Source organism: Nyctereutes procyonoides, unplaced genomic scaffold, assembly GCF_905146905.1.
Source record: "Nyctereutes procyonoides isolate TBG_1078 unplaced genomic scaffold, NYPRO_anot_genome, whole genome shotgun sequence".
Classification (NCBI taxonomy): domain Eukaryota; kingdom Metazoa; phylum Chordata; class Mammalia; order Carnivora; family Canidae; genus Nyctereutes; species Nyctereutes procyonoides.
The window spans coordinates 9792188-9805872 of record NW_026575040.1 but is presented as its reverse complement, the minus strand read 5'-3'; the positions used below and the strand labels follow the sequence as shown (position 1 = coordinate 9805872).

At 43.5% G+C, this 13685-nt stretch overlaps 1 protein-coding gene and 1 non-coding gene across 2 annotated transcripts in view; one reads left to right on the top strand and one right to left on the bottom strand.

Annotated features, from left to right (window-relative positions):
* MAP2K1 (mitogen-activated protein kinase kinase 1) overlaps positions 1–13685 on the top strand; it is a 78113-nt gene that overhangs the window by 16673 nt on the left and 47755 nt on the right. The gene's annotated exons all lie outside the window — the stretch shown is intronic.
* Positions 9090–9162, bottom strand: TRNAR-CCU (transfer RNA arginine (anticodon CCU)). Its single transcript has one exon. It is a non-coding gene; the product is annotated as a tRNA-Arg (tRNA).

Genomic DNA, 13685 nt, shown 5'->3' with positions numbered 1-13685 from the left:
TCTTGGAGTTTTGGATGCTGGCAGTGCAGCAAAGAGCCCAGCTTCCTGGTCAGGTTTTAAGTAATTGTTTCTGTCTGGTGTTTCATTTGAATCCAGAAATTACCCCCTCTTCCAGAGGGCTCCAAAAGTCTGAGGCTTGAGGATTGTCAGGCTGAAAGGCTTTTGAATAACAGCCTTGTGTTAGAGGGAGAGTGAGATCTCAGCTCCTTCCCTGGGAGAGCTGTTAACTTGCCACGTGACCACCCTGTGCCTGCTTCTCTGCAAAGTGGGCTAATGGGAATGCCTTCCTACCTTTCAGGCTTTATATAACGAGTCCACATAATCCTATAGGTCACCACTGTGCACACTTTCAATTTCACAGTAGATATCAAGTAAATGAAGTTTTATTACCAAAAGGAATCTTGGAGGTCTCCCTTGGCAGTCCTCTTCTTTTGTCAGATAAAGAATTCAGGATTGCAAAGAAGGGCTAAAGGGCGTTGGCCACTCACACAGTAGGTTCTACTGTGAGTGTGACTGTGAGTAAGCATGGCCTGGAGACCATGTGACACAGGGAAAAGGCTTTGGAGCTGGCGGACATCGGTTTGAGTTCTGGCCTGGCCACTTCGTCTCTTGAGTGATCTTGTGCAAGTTCTTTCACATCCTCGAGTCTGTTTACACATCTGTAAGATGGGCATCGTGACACCTACCCAGCAGAAAGGATTCAGACATTCTGTGTGTGTAGACTGGTTCTTATGATTAACAGGACTAGTGAGAAGGGCCAGGACTCGATTCCCTGCCAGGGTGCCTTATTCTCTATCATGTGAGGAGAGACAGTTCTCCCCTCCCAAGGCACCTCCAGTGATGGGACTCTTCAGCTGTTCTTGATCCAGACAGAATAGAGACAGTGCTGGGCACACTTGCAGTTTTGGGGGAGGAAGTGAAAGAATTACTTTCAGTGAAACGGGAGGCTGCAAAAGGTGCTCAGCGAACAACTGCCACACAGTACATCTCAGTACAGACTCCTCGTAGCTTCTCCAGGACCACCATCTGCCTGACAAGAAGCTCTGCTTTCTTCTCCAAGAGTTTAAAGAGGATCTCCTGTGGGATGTGTGTGTAGGAATAGGAAGGAGTAGACACTGATGTAAAGCGAAGGTAACACTCTTGTGCTAAGCCAGATGTTGGGGAGGTCTGCTCTAGGTGGCTCTTGGGTTCTACTTTTTCATGGTTCATCCACATGTCTTTCCCAGTGGGTCCTGGCCTCTGCTCAGACTGTCTTCTGGAGATTCCCTTCTCCACCTTTCAGTCCATGTTGCAATCCTAATCTTGTGTCAGAGCTCAATTTGTAGGGTTTTTTCCTAAAGACTTATTTTAGGGAGAGAGCACTAGTTGGGGGAGGGGAGAGAATCTCCATGTATACTTCCCGTTGAGCTCATTGCAGGGCTAGGTCCCACAACCCACAAGATTGAGCCAAAACCAAGATGCTTAACTGACTGAGCCACCCAGATGCCCCTGTAGGTTAGCTTTTGTGTAAATCTGTCACAGGTCTGTCCACCCCACTCCAGTGGTCACTTTTCCACCTTCCAGGGCACTCTGTACATATTCCATCACACTGCAGTTGTTTCTGGAACTCCTGTCCTGTTGGACTGATATTGGGGAAGCCTGGAACTGGGCCTTGTTCCCAGTTCATGGCATGTTCCCTGCCATCTGGTTTGGTGAAGTTTTGCTAAACGACTAAGTCGTGACATGACAGTAAAGACAGAGGGCAGAAGGCACTCCTTTCCAAAGGTCAAAGCTCTGTTAATCCCTGCAAAGTCTGACTTATTTTGATTATTTTCAGTTTAATATTTTGGCACAAGAAGGTCACAGGTGGTAATCTTAGCTTTTATTCTGTGAGGCTTTGTATACTCTTCATTTTTTTTTTAAAGTTATATCTGTGTCCAACATGGGGTTTGAATTCACAACCCCAAGATCAAGTGTCCCATGCTATAGTGACTGAGCCAGCCAGGTGCCCTTACTCCTCATCATTTTTACATCTCTTTTTTCCTCATTCAACCACATGAGATGTGTGGGGATATGTGTTATCTTTACTCAACAGATAGGAAACCAATTCTGGTTAAGGGTCTTGTCCTTGTCATGCTGGCAGCTAAGAGTGCTTATAGTCCTCTATACTGCCTTTTCAGCCAACAGCCCCTTCCTTGCCCAGAGGGGAAGCATTTGGGAAGCATATACTGGTGGTGACATCTTCCCTATTTGGTGTTCTGCAACTCCCTGCCTGGTGCAGAGGAAGGCTCAGGGAATGTTTGGGGCCAATGCATCAGCGAGCCTCTTTTGCATGCTGAGCTGAACACTTATCCCCAGCAAATGTTGGGCTTCTTGATGGATATGTGACATTGGTGGCTGAATATACATGGCACCTGTGGCTTTTCACACTCTCCCCCCACGCCTCTCCAGGGACTGGGATAGGACAGATGGTCATGGACACAGGATTCTCAGCTCTGCATCCTCTCTGCAAATCACATTTGGAGAAAAGTTAAGTTTGTGCAATAATACAATTTCAGTAACACAGTTTTGTACTGCTGGTGAGTTGTTTAACACTCTGGATAAATCACACTTCAGCAGAACTCATTTGGGAACAGAGTTTAATTTCACTGTAGGTGGCTGTGATTCTCACCCACCAGCACCCCCCCCCCCAATAAATCTAGACTGATAAGGTGAATGCAGCACTAAGCCAGGCTATTTCTGGACCCAGGGTAGCATTACATTGTATTAATCATCCTTTTCACCACCAACACCTTTCATTCTTTCTCCCCTGAGGATTGCTACTTGTCTGTCCTTAAATGTTAGAGATGGAAAAGATCTTTATAGTTCATCCTCCTGGATGTATGATGAAGAGACGGAGGCCCAGAGAGGCCAGGTGGCTTATGGCTAGTGAGCAACAGCCTCAATGGAGATCCAGGACCCCTGACTTTTCTCTAGTGCAGGGCTCTTATTTTTCTGCTCTGCCCACCCTTTGATTCTGTTTTATGACCAGAGGAGAGAGAGTTTATGTTCAGTTAGAATGAATAAAGGTGACCAGTTCACTGTTAAATGCCCCCAGCACAGAGTGAATTCATTTCCTGTTAACCCTCACAGCCTCTCTCGACCTGTCTTTGCTAAGGGTTGTTAAAGTCTTGACAGATTTCTATACAGGTCAACTGCATCCTAGGGGTGGCCCTGTATTGGTTTGATTGATAGGATTTAACTTTTAGGAAAAAAAAAAAAAGAAAAGTAGGGATAATAAGAGTATGTGGAGAGAAAAAAATACTATTAAATTCTCTCTTAACAGTATGTCTTTGGGTTCTAAAAATCACCATATTTTGATGTTTTAAAAATGGCGGATAAGATATAGCACAAGAACTGCTGAAGATTGTTAAAACTTACAAAAGGTCCAATCCTGGATCTTGAAAAAGTACTACTCATTTGTCATAGAAGCTTCATTGTTCTACCTTCTCCTGCTGATGGAGTTAGGGCATCCTGGGAGCTCAGCAACTGGTGTGCCATTCACTGCACTGTGGTCCTCCCGTGTCATGGATGAGCATACTCTTTGTCTAAGTGGTAACTTTGGGAAGGACACAGGCCTGGCCAGCCAGGGGGTCCCAGTCGACTTGTACAGGGGTGATATATGTGGCAGGAAGCCAGTTGTAGCACAGCGGAAGATAATTTTCCTCTGTACAGGATCTCACATGTAGTAGGTATTAGTGTTTATTAATTTCGGGATTTAAAAAAATACATATATTCCTTATCTTTCTTGACTACAAAGATCTCAAGTCTCTTAAAGGGGAAAAGAGTTTAATTATGCCCTGCTTCTCTTCTAATACTATGACCAGCTTTCCCACAGTTATAAACTCTATTCTGACACTTAGTGGGTGCTCTTGCTTTGTGTTGTAGGAGTGATCCCTAGAAGCAGATAGCTGAGGTTGGAGTCCTTCATCCCTAAACAATGATGTCAATTGGACTTTTTAAGGTCTGTCATCCCTAGCTTTCTCATTAGTAAATATGGGAGTGGTAATAATACCTGATTTGTAGGGTTGTTTTGAGGGTTAAGTGTAAAGTCTTTAGCATAACACCTAAACCATAATAAGCATTCAATAAAATGTTACCCATGACTTTATACATTTCCTTTGGGATTTCTCTGTCACGTTTATTGCCAACGTTTGGGAGTCTACCCTCTCGTTTAAGGTTGAAGTCCAGTATTGTCCATGAAACTTTGCCTGGTCTCCATTAGAAAACTTCCAGTGGGGCTGTCCATGAACTACGTGTGAGACAGACCACTTTGGGGGTGTTGTATGTGGATGTGTGATCTTTGTATATATCTGTTGTTTCATCATCTATGCTGTGAGCTTCTGGAGCCTCTTAATTTTGTCTGGATGCCCCATCTCTAGCCTAGGTCTGGTGTATAGTAAGTGGTCTATAAATATGTAATGAATGAATGTTGGTGTTAGCTTACAGAGCCCATGTGGGACAGGAGATTTGCTTCATTGGGTTTTCCCTGATACCAAATACAGTGTGCATTAAGTTTCTGGATAGCTTTCCTTGAATCATTCTCCTTAAAAAAAAAAAAAAAAGATAGGGATGCCTGGGTGGCTCAGTGGTTGAGTGCCTGCCTTCAGCCCAGGGCGTGATCCTGGAGACCCTAGATCCAGTTCCACATGGGGCTCCCTGCACGAAGCCTGCTTCTCTGCCTGTGCCTCTGCCTCTCTCTCTCTGTGTCTCTCATGAATAAATAAATAAGATCTTAAAAAAAAAAGATTAGTGTAGAGCACACACATGCACTAGTGGGGGAGGGGCAGAGGGAGAGGAAGATAGAGAATCCTCAAGCCAACTCTGCTGAGCATGGAGCCGATGCAGGGCTGTATCCCAGGACCCTGAGATCATGATTTGAGCTGAAATCAAGAGTCGGCAGATTAACTGAGCCACCCAGGGGCCCCAGTCATTTCTTCTTTTTGTCTTTTTTTTTTGGCTGATTAAGCAAACCTGGACTAGTTGGAGCCCCCAGGTGGGACCAAGGGATGTGGCTCCTGCAGGACTGTGTTGTAGGTCAGATGCTTACTTCAGTGTGTAGCATGAAGAAGTCAGGAGTATTATCTGATCGTGTGGATTCTAGTTACTAGACTGTAAATGACTGTGGTGGGTGAGGCTGTCATAAATATAGTAGTGGTTTGGGGGGCCTGAAGGAGTTAAACCTCCTCTCAGAATAGCCGGAGCAGCTCCTGGGAAGTAGCTTCCGAGGCAGGATGTGGCAAACCAGTGCGTAAAATGAGTGCGTTCTCCTTTGGAAGAAAAGGAAGTGGGTGGGGAGTAGTGAAGAGGAAGAGCTTGGTGGACAAATCTTTTTATCTGTTGCTGTAAGAACAAGTTTCTCTTTTGAATGCCAGTCAGAGCCTGCAGAATTTTAACGCTAAGCCACCAAGGTCCAGAGAATGCTTAATGATGCTGGTTTTGCAGTTTTCTTGTTTTTTTTTTTTTTTCCTCCACCAGTACCTCTAATTTAATATGCAATGGAGTGTTGTCTTAGTAGGTTTTGTTTACTGATTGTGATCATTGGTTATTATTTAATGCTGTTTGAGGATTCAGAGTTAATGTGAAGTGTCATCACAACCACAGTCACCTAACCAAGAATCATTTATTTATTTGGCATTCATTTAAAAACATTTTTTTTTCTCTACACCCAACATGGGGCTCAAACCCACAACCCCGAGATCAAAGGTCACATGCTACAACCCACCGACTGAGCCAGTCAGGTGCTGCTAATCAAGAGTAATTTAGAAGAAAGTTTTTTGTTTTAGAAAAGTCTCTTTGATGTGTTTGCTTCTTTATCTGTTTTGGAACACATTCTCACTGTCTGCGCAGGTGCTCGTAATAGCCCCTTGTGATGCGGGACAAGAGTCTGCTTCCGTTTTAGGTTCAGGGTTAGATGGCCTGTTAACCGGGAGAGGAGGGCTCCAGACATCTTGACTTCAGGTTCAGTGCTATTTCCAGAATTTGGTACCTTTTGCTAAAAGCATGTTTTATACCCTTGAAGGCAAATTATTGACAGTGTGATTGTGTGAATAAAAATATGTGTGAACTGAATTTGGTGAGCTTCAGGCATCACTGGAAAAGCAGCCACCACTTCTCTGTGGATTGTATAGATGGCAGTAATGTGGATGAGTGTTGGATTTAGGAATTGGATCCAGGACTGTGGATTGGTGTGTGAGAAATACTGTCAGAGGATTTTTTGAGTCAGTCTTTGGACTAGGTAATAAGATTTTAGTTATCGGAAGAGAAGTCCCCTATGGGCTTCCTAAGATTTGGAAAGCTGAACTCAGTAGCTTTCAGACTTCAGATTTCTACAGTCTCTGTCTTCAAGGAAGCTAGTACGTCTCCTGAGATGTGCAGATCTTGACTCCATTTCCGTGAAGGTTCCAAACTACAATTTTTACACTTATCTATATATGTTTTGGACAAGCACATTATGGGTGATTTGACTCCAAAACCACATACTTAAATTGCATCCTGGTCAAATTGTGATGTTTTGCATGTATTTTAGATTTTTAAATATAAAAGTGCTCTTATGGCATTTTAAATTTTTTTTAATTAAAGATATTAAAAAAAGGAACCTTATGGCATTTCTAGAAGCTAAGATGTCAGGCTGATCTTTGCCAAACCCTGAGTATTCTGAGGCATTCTAGGCTGGTGTGCTGGGACTTTTTTTTTTTTTTTTTTTTTTTAAGATTAAAATTTTTTTTCCTTGAGGTTCTAATTGATGTATATAAGGGTGCTGATTTGATGCATTTATGTATTGTCATATGATTGCCACCATAACTTTAGCTAACATCTCTATCATGTCCCATAACTATCTCTTTTTTGTGGTAAGAGTATTTAAGATCCAATCCTGTAGTAGCTTTACTGTATATGATACACTGTTGTTGACTGTAATTACTGTGCTGTGTATTAGGCCTCCAGGACCTTTTCATCTTCTGCAAATGTGTACCCTTTGACATCTCCCCAGTATCCCTTCCTTTTCTTTCTTTCTTTTTAAAAAGATTTTATTTATTTATTCATGAGAGACACAGAAAGAGAAGCAGAGACACAGGCAGAGGGAGAAGCAGGCTCCCTGCAGGGAGCCTGATGTGGGACTCCATCCCAGGATTCTGGGATCACGCCCTAAGCTGAAGGTAGACATTCAACCACTGAGCCACCCAGGCGTCCCTCCCTTTAACTCAAACCTAATTCTTCAGCAGGATGTACTATGCCCTTCCTTGTCTAGCCCCAACCTACCCTCCAGATTTATCTGTAAGTTCTCCTGGATGGATGCACCTACTCTCTGGCCACTTGGAATGGCTTGTAACAGCACCTTTTTTTTTTTCATGCTGATGCCCAAGCCTGGAGTTGGACATTACAGTTTCTGACCACTTCTTCCCCTTCCTTATCTTAGATGAAATTGGGAGTCTTACCTCTGTTCTAATAACCCCCACTGTGCACCTCACTTTCAGCATTATGATCTACTTTACCTTGTAGACATTTCTGTACTTGCTAAAAGCGTGCTGTGTTTGGCTTGCACTGTGAAACCTGTTTCTTTCATCTCTACATCTTTATCTCTCTGTCTCTGTCTCTCTCTCTCTCTCTCTCTCTCTCTCTCTCACACACACACACACACACACCACACACACACACACAGTGCCTGATGAGGGTAGGGACCTAGTCTGCTTCATTTGTACCTTCCAAGCCTCTAACGCAGATAGATAGTGCGTGGCGCACAGTGGGTGCTCCATGATAAATCTGCATTGCAATTTCACAGCTGTGGGCGTAAATGGGTAGAAACCAGATGTCGACTTAAACTTCCCCATCCTCTGCCCTCCTCTAGATTGGAGCAGCCCTACAGGTTTACATTCTATGATCACTTGTTTCTGTAGAACCCACGTTTCCCTTTCTGCGTTTTTTTTTCTCTTCTTTTTGCTTTGTGTTGAATCAGCCTGGAAGTTGGCCCTTTTTTCCTGGTTTCCACCAAACAACAATAAGAATGTAATACACACAAAGCTATTTTTGTGCACAGCAGATTGGATTGAAGGTCTGGGGTAAGGGGGATGTATTACATTATAGCAATAAAGACAACTTAGAATCTAGTGGTGTAACTGTATTTGGTCTTAAATGACCTTTGCCCCCTTGCCATGATGCCTCCTTTCTTCCTGTGCCACTTTATAGCCACTCTCCAAACAGCCTTCTCCCATCTTACTCTGTAGCCTAAATCATTTCTCTGGTTCCTCCCCCAACATGCTGTTCAGGCCTGCTTCTGCCTAAGCCACGGATGAGGATCAGGCCCTTATAAACTATGGGTGAACCTTCTGGTCCTCTGGTAGCCTTTGCTGTGAGGGAGTTTGTTAGCGCACGCACGTGCGCACACACACACACACACACACACACACGCGCTTCTTTCAGGAGACAGAAGCCAACACGGTCACTTTTTGTTTTAATTGAGTTTTGTTCTCTCTGGTCTTATTGTTACTTCTGCCAGGTAGGTTTTGACCCTACCAGGCCAACTGCTATTAATTTGAGGGCCTAACTCATAGTTTTCGACAAGGCGAGCACTTATATAGACTTCTAGTCCTGGTCCTGAGATCAGGGTTCTGTGAGCATTGCCACACAGTGATGTAGGGAGGGGGTTTTCTTTCCCCAGAGATGATGGGTGCTCAGAGACGAGGTTTGCCGACCCCTCTTGTGGGTACTTTGATTCAGGAGAAGGGCCAAGCTGTCATAAACATGTTTGTGTATTTAAGGAAGGAACAGGTCTGGAGAATTGGTGATTTCTGTGTGTGGACTAGAATTGGAGACACATTTTGAATCTGTTTCTTCCAACTGGATCTTCCTGTCTTAGCTGTGCCTCTGAGCATGACTTACCTCATGGTTCTGGGTTATGAGGTTTAAGATGATGGTCACATTGGGTCCTATACCTTTTTCTTTCATTGAAAAGCAGCTTGCACTGCTGATTCACAGAGTGACATGGGCCATTACTACATACATAGGCAGTTTCTCCTTTCCTTTCCCTTTTCCTTTCCTTTTTCCTTTCCCTTGTTTTTTTCAAGGAGGCTCCATGCCTAACATGAGGTTTGAACTCATGACCCTGAGATCAGGAGTCACACGCTCTACTGGCTGAGCCAACCAGGCACCCCTACATAGGCAGTTTCTTTCAGGTCTTTCTATATGTCAGTTTCTCAAGAGCAGGGAATGGGTATGGTCAAATATATTATCTTTCTAAGGCCACAATCAACCAGCTTGTCTGTTCAGGAACACATTTTGTGGCCACCACCAGACCCAGGGCTCCCTTTGTCTCTGATGGCGACCACATATTTATTGGATGTTCCACTTGGATTGTCCATGGTGTTTTCTCCCTCTCAATACTCCCTATTGCCTCCTCACCACCCTGCCTCCCTCAGTAGTCCCCTGGCCCTCTTATGGCCACCTGAATTTTTACTGCTGCTACCAGTGTGCTTCACTTGTGCAGGATCCTTTCTTTTCCCTTCCCATCCCATTCAAAATGTCTCAGTCTAGGATGTTCCTCTGAAAGGAATTCCTCTCTGCATAGATTTAATTTGTTGCCTTTCCAGGAACCTTTTAGTAGAGTAGAACACAGTTCTTTGCCTCAAAGGAATAGTAGCTAACAGGTAAATACCTGTGTTATGGCTCATTGAGTGGGGGATTTGTTTGAAGGACATGAGCTCTTCAGCTCATGGTGTGAAGGAAAGATAACTTTTAGAGTTCCAGCCCTACTTAGTCTTTACTGCTCCTGGCCTCCATTCCCATTTCTGTAAAATGGGAACAACATACATAACTTTTAAAATTGCAAGGATGAAGTGAGTTAATGGGAATAATATGGCTAGCATTTAAGAATCTCAAGTCTTTTTTTTTTTTAAGATTTTATTTTATTTATTCATGAGAGAGACACAGAGAGAGGCAGAGACATAGGCCGAGGGAGAAGCAGGCTCTCTGTTGGGAGCCTGATGTACTCGATCCCAGGACCCCAGGATCACAACCTGAGCCAAAGGCAGCCGCTCAATCACTGAGCCACCCAGGTGTCCAAGAATCTGGAGTCTTAACTGTATCTAAATTTCATTATCAGACAAGCATTATGTTCCTCTTTTGTTCTCATCAAGGAAGGGCATTATTCCTTTTTGTCCTTCATCTTCTGATCTTTTTTATCCCCCTTCTACCTCCAAATTTCGTCACAATTTTTTTTGATACTTTTCTGAAAGACTGATTCTTTAGTAATTAATTCATATATGGCTAATATGAAACAAATTTTGTCCACTGGAGTGGAAGACACCATAGTTAGTTCTTTCAAGCAACAATATGACACTCCCTCTCCAATTTAGGATGTTGTTCAATATTTAAGAAGAATCTGTGTGAGTGGGTGGTCCTGTCATTCCAGAGGTTCCTCTGTGTGGGCGTGTGTGTGTATTTTTCAGTGTGACTCTTCTGCAGAAACATGCCATGGGAAGGCAGTTTGTATCATTTCAGAAGTCTGATTCCAGAGGTTAAGTATTTTTGGGTTCTGTTTGCCTTTTTTTTTTTTTCTTTAAATAGGCTCCACACCCAATGTGGGGCTTGAACTCATGACTGTGAGATCAAGAGTTGCACACTCTACTGACTGAACCTGCCAGGTGCCCCTGTTTATCTTCTTAAAATTAAACCTGTTTTCTTGACTTTGAAAAACATTTGTTGATTTGCCTGGAAGCTACTTGATTTAAAGTGAAATTAAAGAGAAACACTTGTCCTGACTCTTGTTTTCTTTTTTCTTGTAAGTTATATTCTTCTGACACGTTTTGTTTATCACAGCCTTAATCCCCATTTTCTACAGGGGAGACCATGCTACAATGCCCTTTTTCCTTTTTGCTGTCTAAATTTTAGGTATCGTTGTAGACCAATTCAGGTCTCCTATGCCTGTAAAACTTAGACTGATTATGCCAGCATCTTCTGAACTACAGAGCTGTCTGTGTCTCAGGCCTCTTGAGAAAATAGAGGAACTGCAAGACAGTCTTTTCCCCACAGTCTTTTTGGATGTGGTGGTGAAACCAATGAAAGGCAATGAGAGTAGTTTTTTGTTTTTTTTTTAAGTAGGCTCCATGCTGGGCTCGAATCAGAACCATGAAGTCAAGAGTTAGAGTTGGATGCTCAACCGATTGAGCCACTCCAGTACCCCAAGCAGTATTTAACTACATTGTACATTTTTGTGAGATTATTTATTACATGAAAACATGAAGATGCAGGAATTTCATCAGTAGAATGAGGCTGACTGGTGATCACATCATGGTGTTGTTAAAGGGACACCTACCTTTTGCAGAATGCCTGATGCACACAATACTCAGTCAGTAGGGAGTACTACCAAATTGTTACCCCTACTAACCGACAGTTACTAACCAATATTACCCTTACTAGTACTGTTAAATACTTGTTTAACACTTTAGAGGATTTCTACATTTTTTACATCTCTACAACAACCATTTTTCATTTTCATTTTTTTTAAGTAAGCTCTTCACCCATTGTGGGGCTTAAGCTCATGACCCCAAGATCAAGAGTAGCATGCTCTACCGACTGAGCCAGCTGGGCACCCCATCCACAACAGCCTTTTATTTCTCATCACGTCATTGGTTTAAAGTGCCCTTGGCTGTCTGTATTCCTCTCACTGCTTCACGAAGGGCCTTCTGGTGCCCAAATGCATGCATGCTCACAGAAGGCTACGTAGCCTCAAAGGAAAAGGCAGGGCAACCCTCTCAAGTCCCCTCCCTCCTTGGGAGCTTTGTAGTATCACTTCACTATTGCTCAATAGACATTGCTTTGCTTCCCACCAAAAACAAAAACAAAAAACAATCAAAGGAAAAGGCAGTGAGGGTGGGAAAACAGTCAGTGGGGTGTACGTGTGGATAAGAAGTAATGAATGACCAGGGCCTCAAACATGTACAGCAGAGGAAGCCAGGCATTGTGTTCACAGAGATGTGTGGCCCTGGGACTTAGCTGCAAAGTTCTGTCCTTAGAAAACTGCAGGATGAATCCGGTAGTCGGATTAGAGAATTTTAGCATTGCAAAGGACTTTAAAGACCACCTAGTTTAGCTTTCCTATTTTACCTATGAGGATAATCAAGGGGAAGTAACCGGATAAGTCTTCTGACTTCCAAAGCCTTCACGCTTCTTAAGCAAGGAGTATATGGCAGCCACGTGGATTTTTTTTTCTTTCTAGTTTTATGTCCCATTGTGAAAGACCAGCTCTGTGCTGACCCAGAAGCAGCAGATTTCCTGCATATGTCACTGGCCCTGGAAGTGGGTCTGGGGAATGCTTTCAAGAATGACTGTGAGACTTTGCTCACCTATGTCTATCAGCATAGACAGAAGAGAGTGGGCGGCCAAGATGCAATTTACATTAGCAGCCAGCATCAAGGAAAGGGAAAAAATACTTGAGCTAAATTCAGTGAAGCACATCATGATACCAGGCAAGGGAATGGCTGTACTGAAGCATGTCTTCCCACAGCCACTTGAGAGTCTAAACCCAAAGCTGGGTTCAACACCAACACAAAGCAGAGGTCTATTGCTGGAGGAGGAGTAGGAAACTTTCTCCTGCTCCAGAACTGCCACAGATACACATTTGTTTTGGTTGCCATGGAAAGGAAGGAAGTCCATGTTCACAGGGCCTGTTTAAGACCGAGGCTGGACCAGGATAGGAGAGAACTTCCCTATCGCTACCATGGGCACTGTGGCTGGCTTCCCATGCTTTCAGGTCCTGGTTGTTACTTCTTGTTGACACATATGCCCCACTGACCCTTCTCCCTCCCTCACTGCTTTTTCCGTTGAGACTATATTGACTGTTTTATCTTCACAGGCCTTCTGTGAGCATGCATGCATTTGGGCACCAGAAGGCCCTTCATGAAGCAGTGAGAAGAATACAGACAGCTAAGGGCACTTTAGGCCAGTGTTGTGATGAGAAATAAAAGGTGGTCATTGAGATGATGTGAGATTGTTATGTAAAAGTAATTGCCATCAACCCCCAGAGCAGGGGCAAAGGCATGGAGAAGGATCCCACTCTGTGGCCAGGCATCATGGGACACTTCAAACCTGAAGGAGGAGTAGGAACACTGAGAAAAAAAATCTCTTCAGCTCTGGCTCCACTCTTTGCATAAGATAAAACCCATTGCTGGAGAAATTTGCAGCCTGAGGTACATGGAAATTATCAGGGTTCACCAGAAAACCCAAACCTAGCTCAACTCCCAACTAATACTAACAGCATGACAGCATAATGTGCCTATCTCTAAGCATGAAGATAATGTACCTCCGTCTTTATTCTTCTATTACAGTGTGCACCGGTTAATGCACAAAAGGCACAAAATCGAGAGAAGAAACCACCTACAAGAGATAAGGCCATCAATAGAACTAGACTCAGAGACGACTCAGATGATGGAATTAATGGACAGAGGCTTTAAAATAACCCATGATTATGGACAACATGCATGAACAGATGAATTTCAGAAGAGATAGAAACTAAAAATAGATTCAAGTGAAAGTGCTAGAAAATTTTGAAAACATGATCTCAGAGGTCAACAGGTCTGTCAGCAGACTGTAGGGAACTGAGGAAAGAATCAGTTACCCTGAAGATAGGTTAATAGAAATTATCTAAACTGGGGGGTGGTGGGTGGTATCCAAAC